This window comes from Staurois parvus, unplaced genomic scaffold (genome assembly GCF_062004578.1).
Source record: "Staurois parvus isolate SC_StPar_1 unplaced genomic scaffold, SC_StPar_1.0 ptg000988l, whole genome shotgun sequence".
Lineage (NCBI taxonomy): Eukaryota > Metazoa > Chordata > Amphibia > Anura > Ranidae > Staurois > Staurois parvus.
In genome coordinates this window covers 7,750,007-7,768,739 of record NW_028318784.1, presented here as the reverse complement: position 1 = coordinate 7,768,739, position 18,733 = coordinate 7,750,007, and the positions used below count along the sequence as shown (strand labels likewise).

Genomic DNA, 18,733 nt, shown 5'->3' with positions numbered 1-18,733 from the left:
TTATGAGGCGCACATTTAACCCCTTGATTGCCTCGAGATGTTAACCCCTTCCCAGCCAGTGCCATTAGTACAGTGAGAGTGTATAGTATTATCAATAACTATTGTATTAGTGTCACTGGTGATGTCAGTGTCAGTCAGCCCCCAACCAGTGTCAGTTAGTGTTAGACTGCCCATTGCATTATCACAGCCCCACTATAAGTTGCTGATCACCGCCATTAATAGTATTAAAAAACAAAACAAAAAAACAATTCCAGTATTATTATTATACAGTATTTATATAGCGCCAACGGTTTGCTCAGCGCTGTACAGTGTGTGTGTGTGTATATATATATATATATATATATATATACACACACACACAAATACATACACACACGATAGTTTGTAGACGCTATAACTTTCACACAAACCAATCAATATACATTTATTGGGTTTCTTTTTGTTTACCAAAGACATGTAGCAGAATACATTTCATTTAAGAAGAAATTTGATTTTTTTCCGGATATGTTTTATAGCAGACAGTAAAAAAAAAGTTTTTTTAATTACCAGCCTTTTTTATAATAAAAAACCCAGTGGTAATCAAATACCACCAAAAGAAAGTTTTTTTTGTATGAAAGAAATTATATAAATTTAATTTGGGTACAATGTTGCATGGCCACAAAACATTCAGTTAAAGTAGCGCAGTGCTGAATGGCAAAAAATGGCTTGTCATGAAGGGGAAAAACCTTCCAGAGCTCAAGTAGACAATAAAGCCATCTACAAATAATCGATTTTTGTTGTTTCCAGTTAAGGCTACTGTTAATGTTCAAGCACACAAAGACAATATAGACACAGCTGTGCATTTCCAACCTTGAGGCAACCAGTTTGGGGAAGGCCCTTTTCTGTTCCAGCATGACTATGCACAAAGTCAGGTATATAAAATCATGCTTTGATGTGTCTGGTCTGGAGGAACTTTGGGCCTTCTCATCCAACATCAGTGCTCAACCTCACAAATGCACAAATTCTCACAGACAAACTCCATAATTGTGATGGGGCAACTCCATATTACTGCTTATGTTTTTGGAATTGGATGTTTGTCTGGCCATATGGTGTGGATACATAGCATAAAAGATGATGCCTACGCCTTTCACAGTCTGCATTTCTGCAGATTTTCTTCAACTGCTCTGCTGACACTAACCCTGGCCGCTTTGCTTTTCCTGTAGTCAGTAAGTGCCTAAACCCAACAAAGCAAGCCTGATTTCAGCTTTCAGTTGTGTGTCTTCCTACATGTATTTTAGGTAATCACACAAGCTATTTGATTTCATGACTTCTGAAAAAAACCACATTAGTGAACTAAAAGGTCTTCTGAGATATATGCTTGGACCATTCCTTTAAGGTCAACAAAAAGACCCTTTATACTATTTCAGAGTGATTTTTTTCTTTTTTTTTATTGGCTGCTCAACAGCTCGAGATTCATGACAGAAACTCAAACATGGGAAAGTCAACTTGTACCACTCTTAAAATAGATTTAATACAGGGTAAGTCCACAATTGCAATGTCAAGGTCATAGAGTAGAATGTAAGATTACAGACAGGACTGATGTAACAGCTGGCATTTGATCCAAGCTCGTGGGGTTTAGACTACACTTACCATACACGCTTAATTTACACATACTGTACATTGTGTCACAAGCATTTATCACGCTTAGGAACAAACAAGTATTTGGCCCTGTGTGATATCCAGTGGGAAAATGTTTAGATAGCCTTACTGATACTGCTTACAGCACGCTAAGTTTGCAAGTAAACAATTTTCTGTTTTTATTTGCAATGTTTCAGGCTCTTCTTTTATGAAAACCTGTTATACAGAAATTTCAGATTAAATACATATGGGCACAGGGCACCACGGCGAATAATAAAATTACATTATTTTTTATTTAGTCAAATATGCCAGCTGTAGCTCAAATTAAAACATTGTGAAATAGTGCAAAAAAAAAAATAAATCTGCTACAGTCCATTCACCTTACAGAGCCCAAAGTGATAGTGCAGTCATTGTTGGACTGTATGAGAGCTTACACAGGGCTAAAGACCTTACACCTCCAACCCCACGTGACCCTGCCCATACCTAGCTACTGGCTGCTCTGGTACTAAGCACTGCAAAGGATTCGAGGGCCACATGCTGCCGCACACCTGGAAGTAGAAGGTATTTTGATGGGCTCCAGCAGGCAAAGGGATGGAGCTGAAGGTAACTGAAGCAGGAAATAATGATCTATACAACTACACACCCTTCCAAATTAATATATAGCACTTTTAATCCACACAGATTGGCACAAAAGGCAAGATTTTGAGGGGATGGCTACTCATAGGTGAAGCCTTGAATAAATGGACCTGGACTTGCCCAAGAAAGTATGGTTAAACTGATGACTAGCCCTAAACAGCTTCCAAATTTTGATTTAAATGTTAGGACAACACAAGAACCTGGAGTTATTAAAGGACACTTGTGATAAGAAGTATGGAGGCTTCCATTGCTGACCAATCTTCCTCATAACGTTCGGTCCTTGGTTATCATGCTTATCCAGTCGGCTCAATATTTTGAATCTTGCCTCAAAACAAATTTGCAAATAAGAAGTTCTGACTTCCCTCTGACTTGATCTGCATACTTGTTGAGGGTCACTGTCTCACAAAGTGTTCAAGCTGGAGACAGCCAATTAACAGCAATGGCAGTCCATGTATTTGTCTTGCTATGAATCTTACTTTAAAGTGTAACTCTTTGAGCACGTAACCAGTAGACCAGAGGAGGGTGAGGGTAGTGTGTAAACTAGATTCAACTTTCATAAATGTAACAAATCCTGTGAAATCTTTTGGCTCACGCCTGTTTTGGAACTCATTAGCCCAACCTCCCAAGTGTCCTGGATTACCGCTATTTTATTAATTACAGGTACTTATATAGCGCCATCAATTTACGCAGCACTTTACATAGATATTGTACATTCATATCCGCTATATATTTTTACATAGTGATGCAGGGTGGAAAGAGATGGAGGTATAGACAGCTGGGTCCGAAAAGTACCCTGTGCAGGAGTGGTAGCCTTGGGACTATGATCAATGGTGCAAAAGTGCGCGATTTACAAAATGCACTCAAGTAGATCTTCTCCATTAATTGAGAGTCTGAAGTCTAGTAGACACAATGAGACAATCGGACAAAAAATATACACTGCTTTTAGAGCGTTCGTCCAATAATTTGATCGTTATTACACAGCTTTCGAGAGTCGATCACTACAGTTCATGCAAAGTTATCTGAAGGGAAAAGCACAACATTTTTTCTTTTAAGCTAACAGAAAGAACGTTCTTCCATTAATCAGTACAGTATTCCTCTATAAAAAAAAAATCGACTGACCAAGACTGCACATGCTCGAAAACAAAAGAATACATTACCATGCAATATATCACATCCCCGCGGGAGTTGTATTCTGTTTTATGAGAATTTTCTTAACTCTAGTTACCTATTAATTTTCGATATGAGACTATCATGCAAGAAAAAATGGACAATCATTTTGTTTGTGGCCAATCGCTAGGCTTGGGCACTGGCACATGTTGGAGACAGTGACGTCACCTCTCTCTCTAGTCTCTGACAATAATCAATGCAGGGTATTTTGGTGATAATTACTATGGAGGAGGAAGTAGTGGAAATTGCTGAAAAAGTTAGTATCAGTTTGTGATAGCAAGCCTCTTTGACAGACACTGCCATTATGTCCTAAATGGTGAAAGTGACAGTGTCTCTTTAAACATTTAAATATTGAGTAAAAAAAAATTGAGAATTCTATTAGGCCTTTGGGTGAAAACTCCAACCCCGTGGGACAAATCTTCTAACCCTTAATAAAAGATGACTATCTTTTTATCATATAAGAAAGTAGAACAATGATCCTTTTTTTTTTTCATAAAAATAGAATACTTTTCCTTTAAATTAGTCTCTTGGCTTACTGGACATTCATCTATTGACTGACAGCAGAATTAACTTAGTGGTTGCTCTCCGTGTACAGTAATTGATATTTCACTTAAGATTCCTGGAAGAAACAGCTCAGCTTTTCTTGCTAATCTTCAATCCCTGAATTGTTCCTGTAATAATTTAAACAGCACCGCATCTGTAGCCAACAAGTGTTAAACTTTTCCAGCAGTTTCACAGATGCATAAAACAGCAGCTAACTGTAAAGCTTAATTAGTATAAAAGCATTATCGTAGGTGTGCAACACTAAGGCTACTGTATGACAATTAGTTGTGTCTTCAAACTGAACATCCAGTTTAACAAAACCCCATACATATATTCCAAATAAAAATATAATAAAAAAGCTCATTACTGAACCTCCTTACAAAAACGAAAGCCGACTGTACATACCACTGGTGCCAAGAATACCCCCAGTGCTCTGAAATACACCTGAGGCAATGTGTCAGACGCCTGGCCATTCCATTTTTAAAGCCTTACTTTTGGCCTATGACAGTGATTGGTGAACTCACTAGCTATTGGTGTGTATAGGCCAGTTTCAGAGCTAGAAAGGGGTGGTGTCAAGCTCTTGACCCAGTGAAAAAAAAGAGTAAGATTATTTCAAAGTACCCGGAGCCTAGTGCTCATACTGTGGAACAGTGGTCTCCAAACTGCAGCTCTTTGCTTACTTTTACCCAGCCCTTGGGGCACTATTGCTTCCACTGACACCAACAATGGGGCATTATTCCTACCACTGACACAGATGGTGCACTGTTCCTCCCATTAACACCAACAATGGGGCACTGTTCCTCCCACTGACATCAACAATGGGACACTCATCTTCTAACTGACATCATTGATGGGATACTATTCCTCCCACTGACACCAATGATGGGGCACTATTCCTCCCACTGACACCAATGATGGGGCACTATTCCTCCCACTGACACCAATGATGGGGCACTATTCCTCCCACTGACACCAATGATGGGGCACTATTCCTCCCACTGACAACAATGATGGGGCACTATTCCTCCCACTGACACCAATGATGGGGCACTATTCCTCCCACTGACACCAATGATGGGGCACTATTCCTCCCACTGACACCAATGATGGGGCACTATTCCTCCCACTGACACCAATGATGGGGCACTATTCCTCCCACTGACACCAATGATGGGGCACTATTCCTCCCACTGACACCAATGATGGGGCACTATTCCTCCCACTGATACCAATGATTGGGCTTAATTCCTCCCACTGACATTGGGACATTTTCTACTCTGGCCATAGTCCAGATCCCCTGAGGTTTGAAAGACAATAAACTGGCCATTTGTTTAGAAATTTTGACCCCTGCTCTGGAAGGACCTGATGTGCAGAAAGCAAGTGAATGGCTGCATGTTGCCATAGTTAGGTAAATGGCAATGCATTTTTGCACATGCGTATATTGTATTCCATTTTCAGAGAATATCTAATACTTGCATGTGTGTGTATATGCTGATACACAAAAACCATCGGTGCTTACCCGAATAGGGCCACATACCGGCATTGCTTTGTGCATCGGCATTTACAGGCACATCATGTATTTCCCCAATGTGGAAGTTGTGCATCCAGAGAACACATATACATACAAATTGGTGCATACACACAAAAACATCAGTGTTTATTCTACTACATTTACTACTATGGCCAGTTGTATGCTCCACCTGCATCTCCCAGGGCATGAAACAAAGCAGATTTTGACGATAGAACATATTAGAGCATCAAACCATCTATGTGCACAAGCCTTCTAATTTCAAGTATGTTAGAGTTCAGGTTTCCTGCAGGATGGAACTTTTCAGACTTCACCGTCTGCATGCTCCAGGTTAGTACAGAGATTCATGCTCTCGGATTGTCCTTTTCACCAATATCACCAGGAATGAAAGGCAGGGTACATCCAAAATCCAAAGGGGGAAGTCTTCCAATGGAGACACTTGTTCTTGTGACAACAAAGAGGGGATATGCCTGACATTGGAAAGCTATCCACTTGCCACCTTCTGAGTCTACAGGACACATGTATATACTGTATTTTATATATATATATATATATATAATACACACACACTGTAAGATGTGCTTATTGATATTTAAAAGGGAAATGATGGTTATTTAAAGAAGGAATAAAAAATGAAATCATATATATATATATATATATATACATATACGTACACACACACCATATACACACTGTATACATACACACATACACTGTATACATATACACACACACAAATATTCTCTTCTTCTTTAAACAACCATCATTTCTCTTTAAATATCAAAAAGCACATCTCTTACGCTTTATCTTTGAACTTCTATTTGCATAATCTTGACATGTTGTCTTAATGCAGAACAAAGCATACATTTATTTCTACTCCATGTGACCTCATGCTAAACCCCCAGGCTGTCAGCTAATTTGGCACAAAGACATTCAGTGCAATGCTGTACCTACTTACAGCCACAAAATGACCCCATAGATGAACTCTGAGCTACAAACAATGCTCTCACTGTACTGCCCATGTCACTAAATCAACAACTTGTTTTGCCTTTTGTGATCTGTACAAAGTTCCCTTTATCTCCTAATGGTCAATGGCTAACATAGTTACATTTCCTTTATTGGCTAACTTAAGTTATTAAAGATGCAATCATTCAGGCTCCCATCTTGCCCAAAAGCTTGTGTGTTTAATAATGTAAATTGGACAATAAAGGGTATAACAAACTCCAAAGTGTTTTCAAATAAAGTCCAGCCAAGATCTAACAAAACTTAAAACAGCTCCCACCCCTTCTAACTCCTACACACAGTGCAGGGTTCAGAAGTGCATTACGCTCAGGGTACAGGGTAAGGGAGAGCGTGACATGCACAAGGAGCAGGATTGTATTACATGCAAATCGCAGAGTGAAGGGTTCAGAAGTATATCACATGCAGGTTTCAGGACTGTGTTACACACTGGGTTCAGAGTTCATGAGTGTTTTACCTACTGGGTTCAGGGGTGCATATATATATATATATATACACACACACACACACACAGGGTGCAGGGTTCAGGAATGTGCTATGCACTAAGTGCAGGGTTTAGGAGTGTGCTACATGAGAAGTGCAGGGTTTAGGAGTGTGCTACATGAGAAGTGCAGGGTTTAGGAGTGTGCTACATGAGAAGTGCAGGGTTTAGGAATGTGCTACATGAGAAGTGCAGGGTTTAGGAATGTGCTACATGAGAAGTGCAGGGTTTAGGAATGTGCTATGTACTAAGTGCAGGGTTTAGGAGTGTGCTACATGAGAAGTGCAGGGTTTAGGAATGTGCTATGTACTAAGTGCAGGGTTTAGGAGTGTGCTACATGAGAAGTGCAGGGTTTAGGAATGTGCTACATGAGAAGTGCAGGGTTTAGGAATGTGCTACATGAGAAGTGCAGGGTTTAGGAATGTGCTATGTACTAAGTGCAGGGTTTAGGAGTGTGCTACGCGGGAAGTGCAGGGTTCAGGAGTACGGTACACAAGAAGTGCATGCTCCAGATTCAGGAGTGTGATCCAAACAGAGCACAGGGTTCAGGAGTGCATTATGCACAGGGTTCAGAGTTCAGGACCGTGTTACGTGCAAAGCTCAAGAGCACATTACGTACAGAGTGCAAAGACCAGAAATACGCTGCAGCAGGTGTTAGCCCTCTTCCACAGCTGCTTACCACTGCATTCCTCATCCACAACTCACTTCTGCACCCTTCCTCAGTTCTGACTTGTGCACAACTACCCTCATCAATTACCTATGCGTACATACCCTCTCATCTTTGCCCCTCCCTTCGAAGCCTCACCAACATGCCAACCTTTCACCTCTCTGTAGCCCACCTGGCTATAGTAACACACACAGTGCACACTCAGTTTTGGCTCTGCCCCTCCCTACCAGGCAAGAGATCAGGGTGCAGCTCAGTACTTGACACTCTGTTCATCATGAACACACTACGGGCAAGATTTACTAAAACTGGTGCGCACAGAATCTGGTGTAGCTGTGCATTGTAACCAATCAGCTTCTAGCTTGTTCAATTAAGCTTTGATAACAAAACCTAGAAGCTGATTGGTTACTATGCACAGCTGCACCAGATTCTGTGAGCACCAGTACATTAGGGCTTGATCAGTAAGTTGTAGAACATTTTATATAAAGGAAAATGGCAGAACTAGAGTATTTGACACCCACAGCAGATTATTTTACAATACTCCCCTGCTTTATACAGCAATGAAATTAAATAAAAAATATTAATGTCCAGAAAAGACACACAAATTGTGAAACTTGCAGCGTTGCACTGGTGCTCGTGTTGCAGGGACCCCTATTTTTGGATGTCAGTGGGAACTGTCCCCTTACATTGGTGGTCATAGTAGGTGGGAGACCAGTCTGCCACCGCTCAGTAAACCTTGGGCACCCTCTGGAGACACCCAGGTTTGGAAAGTCTGCTATAGTTTAATTCGATCAATAATGATTCACTGAACACATTGCAATCTATGGGTGGCTTGCTCTGTAATTGATTGTATGGCAGCAAGGACACTTGCTGCACTGTATGGTATACAGACAACCATCAGAGAGGGAGTCTACGAATCTTTGTATGAAATACAACCTTTAGAATTTGAAGCAGCAAGCAAGGAAAGTCACATCAAAAATAATTCTAAAGCAATAACTCAAAATCCATGCTTGGTGAAAATACACTATAGCTCCAATTTTACAGACTATGCCTGCAAAATGTGATTGCAGCTCTGCAAATATTTTTGCCGAAAAAAAAGAAAAAATATATATATATTAATTATATTCATACGCTGATAGTATGAGTAAAGGAAAGAATACTCTTGGTGATTATGAAGGAATCAGCAAGCAGAAAATTGGTGAACAATCTGTCATGACCGCCGAAAGGGACCTCAGAAGACCTTTTTCAATGTTACCTTCTCCTGTCACGTTATACCATAAGCCTCCATCCAGATTTAAAACTTGTGTCAGTCTGCCACCTGCCCAGCAATGTGAATGGCATGGCGTGTTGGAGGAAAGTGGATGTAACGCTCGGGGGCGGCCGACCTGTAAGATCAACAATGCATTGCTCAACCAGCTGCACAAAGCTCATCTCACCCACAGAAAGGAAGACGTGCCGTGGGTAGTGGACAATGTAACCCAGAGCAACCAATCAGCATTCATCTGACTACACAAAACTGTCTGCCATCTGTAACAACGCTTTGCAAATCACCTACTGTTCCATGGATATCTTTTACTGAATAGGCTGGTAAGAGTACTACAGACAGGACATATATTTCAAAGTACTGGACAAATATCTGCTAAAAGCCATAAAATGAAAATGGAGCAGAATTATAACACTGTACTAATGAAAGGTCAGTACAGTGGCTTAGTGGTTAGCACTTGCAGCACTGCGATCCTCGGTCTGAATCTCAGACAGGACACTATCTGCATGGAGTTTGGCAGTTTGCATGTTCTTCCTGTGTTTGTGTGGGTTACCTCCAGGTATTCCATTTTCCTCCACTCCAAAGACATGCTGGTAGGTTAAAGGATAGGTTCACCTTTGGGAACATGTTCCACCCATTTTTAGGATGGAATATGTAACATGTTCCTATAGCTACGGCCGTGCCCGCCGCCAACCTCCCTCTGACATAGTACGGGGAGAAGTTTCCCCGTACTGTCAGATTTGAAAACAGCGCTGCCATGCGGGGCTCCACCCACACGGCTGCGTCACTCATTTACAGAGTTCTGTGAATGAATGCCTACAAGTCCCAAAAGCCTAAGGCTGGCTATACACTATACAATTTTCTTACAGTTTTCTGACCAATTTCCTTTAGATTTACCTTCCACTAAGTAGTGCAAGGGCCTGCCTAATTAGATACAATTCAAAAAGTGTTGTTTAGGTATGACCTCATATCATATGGTTTTTGGTAAATCTAAAGCAAAAATCTCAGGAAAATACTGTAATGTATGGCCAGCCTTAGCGGCTGTTGGCTTGTAGTTTTCAATGAACTACCATGGCATTCCATAGCATTGTGGTAGTTCATTGAAGCGTCCTCTCAGTATATCTGCTTGCTGGTACATCCCGTATGGCAAGTAGATATTCTGACAGGTCTGCAGGATATCTAAATGTATTTATTTTATTTATTACAGGTACTTGTATAGCGCCGTCAATTTACGCAGCGCTTCAGTGGCATCAGTGATCTACTGATCACTGGTGCAATGATTTCCAGGCTCCTTTGGACAAAAAAAAAAATGCACTTTTTTTACCTGCAAAAAAAAAGTGCATTTATTATTTTTGTCCAAAAGGTGAATTTATCCTTTAATTGGCTGCTGTCTAAATTAGCCCCTGTACAATACACTTTATCCAACATTCACATGTAAAAGACTCCCTTCCGGGGGTCTTTATTAGCTATAAAGTGGTGACAGTAAAAACACTTACGCGTTTCGACAAATGGCCTTAGTCATAGCTTGATACAAACTGGACTCTCCTACCAATTTATACACACCCTCTCACAGGTGTTGGTAATTAAAAGCAGATTAGAACGAAGGATGTGTCCATCTGAGCAGCAGCAATAATGGTAATACAAACACGTCAGGTCACATATCAGATAAATATGCAGTGCAAAAACTTTACACAGATGTATCAAAATACACAAAATTTATACAAAAAATATGCACAAAATCTATTTGCCAAAATGAGTAAGCTGTTTTAATGGGCACCACTTTGTAGCTAATAAAGACTTGAATACAGATGTTCGAGTTGCTGGCTTTCATACCTATTTGTTATCCATTATACAGCATGCTGGTCCAAGCCCGTACAATTGAGGAGGGTTGTGGAAAGACCTGGAAATCTACCTCGTTAAAAAATTGGCAAGAAAAGTCTATGGTGAAAGGTTCTCAAGCAGAGTGCTGGCCCATAGAATTGTCAAGAGTCAGATATGATCACACATACTGTAGATTAAGTTTTTTTGTATAGCTTTAGAGAGTGTGATGAAAGGGTAGAACCCTTGCCAGGTTTTTATTGCAGGGTGTATCTCAGTTATGGAGTTTACTTGTCTTGGTAGCCATTGTCAGTGGGACTGAAAGTTAATGTAGATTTTTCCAGTGCCAAACATGTAGAAACCTTTTAAAGTGCCAACCATAGATGGATCGAAATTCAGCTGGTTCAGCAGGAAATGGCTGAATTTCGATCCATCTATGGGCAGGCTGGTTGTATTGAAGTCGATCCATCGATTGACTTACGTACAACCAGCCTGTTGTGGTTTTTTTTTTGCCAGATCACTGCCAACAGCTATCACTGTATCTTGCTGGTGGGACATGCTCCCCACCAGGGCAGAACACAATAGCACTGCGGGAGGGATTCTTCCATCAAAACAGACTGTGTTGATGGGAGAATCAAGCAATTTGCTTTTTTTTCAAGCTGTATTTGAAAGAATGTAAATTGCATATTGTATGGCCTGCCTAGGACAGCAATGTCTACAGGACAGAAGGAAAGGGAAGGCTAGTCAATGGGACACACACACGTAAAAAAAAATGACATGGGTTTTAGCAATTTTATATTCAGTCCAAAAAACATTTAGGCTCTAACTTGACAAAGCTGGCCAAACATGGTATCGCCAACTACACCAATACAAAAATACACAGATGTATAAAAACAAATGGACTTTTATATAAAAAACAATGTTTTTTTATTAAATACTTTTATTTTTTGTATGAATAAAAGTCAATGTGTTTTTACACATGTGTATTTTTGTATTGGTGTTATTAAAGTCTTGTTTATCCATTTGCACCCTTTATATTATCTATTGGGATGTTTGGTCCCACCTTATATTCTGTGTAAGCGTGCCAACTACAGTTCAGCTAAAGACCATATACCAGTCAGCAATCTGAACAATCTCCTTCACATCTATGTAGTTCAAAGATCTACCCACCTGGATACTAAATAAATGGGTTAAATAGACTCTCACATAACAATGTTTTGGTAAATCTAAAGGAACAGTGGGCCCCATCTCTACAGCCATCCATAAATGGCTCTATTTCAGCCAAATCCTGTAAATTCGCCAAAATGTGAGCCATGGGTGGGCCTGCCAACACCAAACCAGCTTGACAAAATTCAATTAAGAAATTAAGATTTAAGAAAGGAGGAAAACAGTTGGCTGAACGGTGACTGCATTCAATCAGCTGCAATCACTGATCAGGTACTCTGGCAGCTGCAGGTGCTGGCTGCCGTAATACAACAGCATCATATTCATCCATCCCTGCTGAATTTCTATTTGTAGGGCAAGTTTGGGAAAGACTGTTTGAGGCAAGACCTGTACAACTCACAGCAGCCGATCAGATGCACAAAACAGGACCTGCTCACAAGCATAGAACTAATGAATAACAATGGAACAAAAAGGCGCAAAAACCTAGTGTATTACCTATGGCACTTTATTAAAAGGTGAAAGATCAAAATATACTCACAAACCCATATAAAACATAGCCTGTCACAAACTCAGACCCAGATGCCAGCCCTTGAACCCCATAGATGGATGATGTCAGCAGACAAGTTTCGGGGTCAGGCCCCCTTCCTCAGAGCTATGTGCCATAGATGATTGTATGCTCTAAAGAGCAGGGCCCTCTGATCTCTCCTGTATGAATTTGTATTGTAAGTGTACTGTCTGCTCTTATGTTGTAAAGCGCTGTATAAACTGTTGGAGCTATATAAATCCTGTATAATAATAATATATAATGCACTAGGAGTTTGCCCCCTTTGTTCCTTTACTGTTTACCCAGTTAAAGGTTCCCTGATCCGAAGAGTGGAAACACTGCCAACATTCAATCCCGGTTGCACAGTAGCCAGTCCAGTAACACAGAGAACTTTATGGCCAGTTTCTCTTTGGTCTTTCAGCGCCAAGCTATCAAGTGTTTTTCATTTCCAGTATAGAAATAATGAAGGCTGAGAAATGGTGAAGCAGCTCCCCCACAACTGTCACAAACATGTGGTTCAGTGCCGAAACCTCTTTAACAATTTGGTTCAAAACAAGTTTTCAAAATACGAGCTGGAGCGAAAAAAAAGTTTGATTCTGATTGGTTGATGTGAGTTGATTGAACAGTGTTTTTTTTAAAAATATAAATAAAAGCATATTTAAAAAAAAGCACAAGTCTAAAAACAGCATACTGGGCAGATGTCCACTCCCAATGCTTTTTTATTTGCTGCTTTTATAAAAAAACAAAAACAAAAAACATAGGTTTCCTTTAGAATTTTGTAAATAAAGCCATTAAAAAAAAAAAAAAAGACACAGCATGCTGGCAGATTTAAATGCCCAACGCTCTTTTGCTCCTTAAAAAAAAACACCCACAGCATAAGTTTATTTTAGACTTTTATAAAGAATAAAGCCATAAAAAAAACACGTGCAAAAACTCACAGCATGCTGGCAGATTTCCACAACCAATGCTTTTTGTTTGCTCCATTTTATTTGAAAAAAAATAAAAATAAAAAATCACTCATAGCATAAGTTGCTAAAAAAACATTTGGACTGTCATTTCTAGGAGCAACATAGACACTTCCACGCAGAATTATAAATGCTCCCCAGTAATTCGAACATTTTGCCTTCCTTTTTATGTCTCCTAACTGTCATCATTAGTTCATTCTTCCTAAAGTCTAAAAAGAAAAATAACAATGCATCCTGGAAGCACTAGAATTTGTGATACACTAACAGATTACAAGCCTACCTCTCTCTCTCCCGTCTCTCCCAGCATAGTGCCCAGCGCAGGTAGAGCTTGGCAATCAATTTGTTCTGCAGACAGAAAGGCTTCCTTAGAATACTAATGTAAAAACATCCTTCTTTCTCCTACGACTTGACTCCCCAATGCCCGGGTCCTGACCAGCTCGGCGGAGGAGACAATATCCTCTAAGACACCTACTGGTACTAATCAACAATATGCGTGTCACAGTATTGGATTAAGCCTCCACTATGCTTGAACCACTCAGCACGGCTAAGCGTATGCACAAGCAAGGTCAGTGGTTAACACGTCATGCCCACCCAATCCACCGGCAACTGGACTTCGGTGAACGTATCCATCACTTCTGTGCCATTGACTGACTTTTACCTCCAGGGACTCCAATTACATCTTTGAGCACCGATCAAGCCAGACGTGGGGAAAAAAAAAAAAAAAAAAAAGGAGCACCAGACGCTTTGTGTTTTCCCAGAAAACGCCACTTTGATGCACTCCCGTTCAAATAATATTTCCTGTATTTTATTACCGTTACAAAGAGGTCTATTTTTATTGTGTTTCGGTGACATGCACCTTGACAGAGGTCACTTTGGTAAAGGAGAAAAAGAATAAAAAAAATGTTCATTTTCATTTGATTTGTGCCACTACACCTGAGTGACAATTGAATTGTCTGTGCATGGCTTGCTTTGCCCGCTACGGCATCAAACAGCAGGTAACCTCTTTGTCCACAGACGTCTGGGGGCAGACGAGGGGAGAAAAAAAAAAAAAGCTGGAAAGCGATTCCCCTTGACTGAACATCTACTTAAAAATCAGCACTGGATAAAAAAAAAAAAAAAAAGTAGGAGGGGGCAGTCAACCGTGCAACATCTTATTAACCTTTCAAATGAAGGCGGAGGGGAAAGAGTTAAGAGCTAATGTAGAACGGTGAAAGACAATGAACGCTAAGCTGTACGTTTCATTCCCCATACGTCTGACAGCGCCATTGTGTGTTCCCGCATCTGACAACATTTCAAAGTAATTTTCAGGGACACTTTGCTCACGCGGTATTTCTAAGCTTGCTGTCTAGGAAGGACCACAGAGAGGATTTTAGATTTTAAACCACGGATTTTAATAAATCGCCTGGAAGGGAAATGAAGGTGGACGGAAGCCCTAAGGGCCCATTCACACCAGCCGCTGTATAACACATGCCCGCCAGTGTGTGTTGTGTACGGGTGGTACAATGCGTTCTCACAACATGTCACACTATTCGTGGCTTTTTTTTTCTCCTAAAGCATTTCTAAACCCAAAAAGCAAAAATTGTATACATTACACCTTACTAAACACAGTGGCTAAATGTTTAGTACTTCCACCTGGCAGCACTAGGGTCATTGGTTCGAATCCCAACCACGGCACCACCTGCCTGGAGTTTGCATGTTCTCCCTGTGCCTGCATGGGTTTCCTCCAGGTACTCCAGTTTATTCCCACATTCCAAAGACATGCTGGTAGGTTAATTGGTTCCTGTCTACATTGACCCTACTATGTGTGAATGTAAGTTAGGGACCTTAGATTGTACACTCCTTGAGGGTTAGGGACTGATGTGAATGTACAATATGTATGTAAATTGACGGTGTTATATAAGTACCTGTAATAAATAAATAAATAATAACGTTGGTGGCTGCATTTGTTCTCTTTTTTCCTTTATTTTCACATGGTTATCTTGCCAGTAAGTTGGTTATTTTTCAGCTTCCTTTAACAGACCAAGCTGTCCAGGAAAAATGGCAGTTAGAAGGCTGAGACAATCCATTTAACACTGAAAAAGTGTCAGTTAGAAGATTGAGCTAAAACATTTAACACTAAAAAAATGGAATTTAGAAGGTCGAAGCACTTTGTATCTTATATAGTCACCATTTTTAAAAATAAAATGCTTGTTTTCACTTTTGTTTGGAAAAAGAACTGGCAGTTAGAAGGTTGAGACAAACCATTCAACACGAACAGGGGTGCTTAGAGTTGTCAGTGTTTATTCATTTAGTTAAAACCTTTATCACAAAAAAGGTTTCTGTAACTGCTTACAAAATGTTAGCTGGAGTTCAGTTTTAGCAACTTATGCAATGTCCATTTAACATTACCCTCACCAGACAATGCTGCTGCCAAATGGGGTCTCCTTTGCCCCTCTATAGAGGAGACACCCTAAAACAGAAAGAGCGTTACTGTTTGAATCAGCAGGTAAAAATAAAGGGGAGGAGCCTAAAAACAGAAAACGAATGAATGGGTCAAGTCGCACTGCACTGAATCGCATTTGAATTGAACAGGAACATGCACCACGTTCCTGTGCAATTCATAATGTGAACTGGAGCTGAGATACAGCAGATTGTAGAAGGACTGATCAGCATGGAGGAAGAACTCAGCTGAATGAAATCTGCACCATTAATGTGGATCAGTGCCGCAGTTCCCTTTCATATTAGCAGAAAGCTTGAAGCTGTAGACGTTTTCTATACACCAGCATCAGGAATTGCTCAAGTACAATTAAAAAATAGTCCCCATTTCTGCATAAGAATAGTAAGGGTAAAAAAATGTCAGTTGAAAAAAAAAATACATTTGGGAAATATACACACAGGACAGTCTATAGGTTAAAGCTGAAGTTTATTCCGCTTATTTTTTGCCTTTTCGGATTCCTCCCCCCAACATGCTAATGAATTTAAAAAACCTTTCCATTTCCATTATAGACTTTATTTTAAACCCAATGATAGCATCACTGGGTCTCTATGCTTTTCTATGCAATGAAGGCATATCATGAAGTGGCCAGCAGGGGGCTATACATAGCTTCCTGAAAAGATCACAGCACCCTGCCTCCGTGCTGTTTTCAAAGAGTAATCAGCCATGATACAAGGAGTAGGCTGACTCTTGGGAGGAGTTATACACATATTAAAATGGCTTGATGGGTGGATTTTAGTCTGTAGTGGGAGTTGCTAAGCAGACTGTATTTGCATGCAAGACAAAAATAGAAAGGAAACAGAGGGCGCACCAGCCAAGTACACTGTCCTCAAGGATTCTCTTTGTTGATAAAAACCGTGGTAATTATCATACTCACAAACCAACAGATGTATCTCAGCTTATCACATAATCCGTAAGATCCAGCTCACGGGACATGACAACCGGTGGTAGAGAAGCGAAGAACTTACTGGCTGACGCGTTTTGAGGCCTTGCCTCTTCCTCAGAGCCACTTTGCTCCTTCATCGAGAGTGGGGGCACTCTAATACAGGAGGTGTTTTGCTGGCCAGATCACCAGGTGAAAACAAGCCTAAAAAAACAAACTTCACATCTGATTGGTAGGCTGCAATATACTACATTTTTGGTTTTTGGTTTAATACTGCTTTAAGACATTAAAAAAGTAGTTTCTTTAAATCCAATTGTGTGGCGATGCATTTCATGCGAGTGATCATACTATAGATTCATCGAATAATTTTTCTTTCATCGTGGATGGTATGATTCATTTTGTTACAGAAATCGCATTAAGGGCTAATTCACACCAGTGCGTTGATCTGCGGTGTAGCGCACTTGTAAAACGCAGACTGATTCATAGACAAAGTGGTTGTAAACCTCAGACAGGAAATATGAACAAAGCATATTCTCTATAGTGATTACTTGTCTCAATCCAGATCACTAATGCAGGCCATAGACGGTTCGTCAATCGGCCGATTTTTCATCCGAAAAACGAAACATCGATCGTTCTGTTGCCACCAATGATTGCGAAAATCAGCCATTTTTTGCAAATTTTCCAGCATGACCGATAAAAGAAATGAGGAGGAACCATGAAAATCAGCCAATGCTAATGCCCCACTAACAGTGCGAAAATTGGCAGATTATTCTTTCGGACGAAAAATCTAGTCTATGGCCTGCATAAGTGTCACTTTTGGCTGCTGCCTAGTTCCTCTGCTATCAGCATGAGTCACTTCAGACACGTTTTACTGACACCAAGAGAAAATTGGTGCCAGGGGAGGGATCTCCAGCAGATTGACAGTCTCAGCTTTGTTCCTGTGTGTTGTGTGAAGAGGGGTGTGTCCCTTCCCTCCAATCAGCTCTCAGACCTCTCCTCATTGATGTAACTTGACCTCCCTGCCCCTGCTTTTCAGAACTGAGAGATCCTGTGTAAATTCTGCACTTTGAACGGCTGTAGGGGAAAGATGGCTATAGATAAACAGATACAACTTGTGTAGGAGGATTTGTTTAATCTCCGTGTTTCACCTGAGGCCAGTCAATTCACTAGGTATATGGAAGGGTTTGCAACCACTTTAATAATTTTTTTCTGGTAACAAAAGAGCTTTATTGAGGTATCAAATGCAAACATAGAAAAAAAAATGTTTTCTATGTGTCCTATTCACACTACAATGCTGCATTGACCTGTATTGAATTAAGATGCAACATGTATGCATTTTAACACAACACATATAATTGCGCATAATGCATGTCAACGCAAGAAAAAAAAATTGCGTTTCATTTTGTACCTAACCCACAAACAGGAACAGGATGTGGTGTGGGCAGCACAGTGGCTAAATGGTTAGCATTTCCGCCTGGCAGTGCTAGGGTCGTTGGTTCGAATCCCAACCACAGCACCACCTGCTTGGAGTTTGCATGTTCTCCCTGTGCTTGTGTGGGTTTCCTCTGGGTACTCCGGTTTCCTCTCACACTCCAAAGACATGCTGGTAAGTTAATTGGCTCCTGTCTAAACTGGCCCTCGTATGTGTATGTATGAATGTGAGTTAGGGACCTTAGATTGTACGCCCCTTGAGGGTCAAGGACTGATGTGAATGTATAATATATATGTACAGCGCTGTGTAAATTGACAGCACTATATAAGTACCTGAAATAAATGTCACAGGAAAAAAGCGAAATGCATAGCATTTTAACGTACATCAACGCTGGTCAAACCGCACATAATATGGATGGAAACGTACATCCATTTTCCCTGCATTTTACTACATGTCCGTGTGAATTCACCCTAAAAATCACAACGTATGCGGGCGACGACATCCTAAAAATGAACAAACAAATAAACCTGACAA

At 40.4% G+C, this 18,733-nt stretch overlaps 1 protein-coding gene across 3 annotated transcripts in view; it reads right to left on the bottom strand.

Moving 5' to 3' along the window:
* NRIP1 (nuclear receptor interacting protein 1) overlaps positions 1–18,733 on the bottom strand; it is a 110,192-nt gene that overhangs the window by 11,618 nt on the left and 79,841 nt on the right. The window lies entirely within an intron of this gene.